Genomic DNA, 1838 nt, shown 5'->3' on the forward strand with positions numbered 1-1838 from the left:
CCCTCCTCCGGCCGCTCTCTTTCTCCCTCCCTGACTCTCATTGGCTGCCTGTTAGAGGTGACATCACCCTTCTTCTCTGCCTGCCTCCCTCCCTCCTCCTCTGTTCCCTCCCTCACTCTCTCTTCACCTCACTCCCTGTGGATTCTGACCATTCCTTTATTGTACCCCCCTCCTCCTTCCTGTCCTCTATATATTCCCTCTGTCCTCATCTTCCCTTCCTATATACAGTCTGGATTAGAGGTCCAGTTGTTCTTATTGCTGCTTTTATATTCAGCCATGCAGTGCCAAGCATAATAATGCCTACTGTACATTAGCATAGAGCACATAGCCTGTGGCCCTATCAGCCCCTTTCCCTCCTTCTCTTCCTGCACCATCCAGGAGCTAATAGACTACAAAGGTGAAATAATGACCGTAGGAGGTTTTGTGTTGGTAATCTCTACACTCCGCTGGGCTCAACTTCCATAAGCTCTTTTAATTCATTCTGCCACTAAGACATTAACTGGGCTTCAGTTCATTACAGTGTAATCAAAGGCATGACTGGGATGAATGTTACGTAATGTTGGTGAATAAAAATGTGTGAGAAATTACTGCCATCTCTTATCTGAGGGAGGGCGGGGTAGACGAGATGCAGAGATGCCCTGATTTCAGGCTAATAAAGGGCCGGGTAATCCAGTGCATGTCTGGCTGTGTTTGCTGTTGTGTCAGGATAAATGTCATCAGGTGACTGTGATTCAGAACACATGATAGAGATCTGCAGGTGTTTTGTTTTACATGCTTTTATCTCTTTGCAACTTGATTACTGTGAATGTATCCGTCAGTCAGTTGGCCTCATTTCCCTCCAGCTCAGCCAATATCCAGCTATACAAAAGTGAATCTTCCTTTACTTGCTTTTAAAGCTATGCATGGACTGGCACCAGTTTATATTTTAAACCTCTGAAGTCTCTGTTCCACCTCCAAAATCCTTTAGATCCTCTAAACAATTACTCTTTTCAATTCCATGCTCTCAGTTTAAATCCGAAACTCACTGAGCTTTTCCCACTGCTGCCTGCAGACTGTTGAAAAGCTTACCCCTCTCTTTTTGGGAGTACTTTGATATATATTTCAAATAGTGTCTTAACAGTATTATTTTTCCTCTAATCTTTCCTTTTTTATGCTACTAAATTTGTGAGGGGCCATGTACAAGTATTTACTAGAAACAACTATTCTTTTTGTAATTTCTATTAACCACGCTAGTGGCATGGTTGTTTAGATGGCAATGTCGGCCTGTCAGGATGATAAATCCTACTGATTTTGGGAATCCCTGACTTTTCTTATAGCGCCACCACGAGGTTGACATTTATGGCTTTGAATGAAATGTCTTGACAGCTATTGGATCAATTACCATAACATTTTCATTGGTTAACGTTCACCTCAGGATCAATTAACTTTGGTGATATTTTGGTGTATGACCAAATACTTGCTCATCTCATACTGACGCTTTGTCCGATGTCTTGGCGTTGCTTTCTAACCCACTGGGTAGCCCAGCGCACAGTCGCAGTGAACACGTGGTTAACAAAACCAATTAGTTAGGTTTAAGCAACAAAACTGTTTGGGCAACGAAAGCAATTAAGTAAAATGAAAATAAGGTAAGTACTGAACACACCTAAGTATAAGTACTGAAAACACCTGACAAACACTTTGGGACAATAACACTGATCTCAAACTGATTGAAAGTCCTGTGACTCATCCACCTCCCCTCCTGAGTGGTTCTTTCCATCTTTACACCATGTCATCGCAGCCCCGCAGCACTTCTTCTGAGCATCTAATAATGACAGGGATGGGTTTACATTGTAGTTACT

Source organism: Cebidichthys violaceus, unplaced genomic scaffold (genome assembly GCF_023349555.1).
Source record: "Cebidichthys violaceus isolate CVI_PGR_0920_01 unplaced genomic scaffold, fCebVio1.0.p SCAF_6, whole genome shotgun sequence".
In the NCBI taxonomy this organism is placed as follows: domain Eukaryota; kingdom Metazoa; phylum Chordata; class Actinopteri; order Perciformes; family Stichaeidae; genus Cebidichthys; species Cebidichthys violaceus.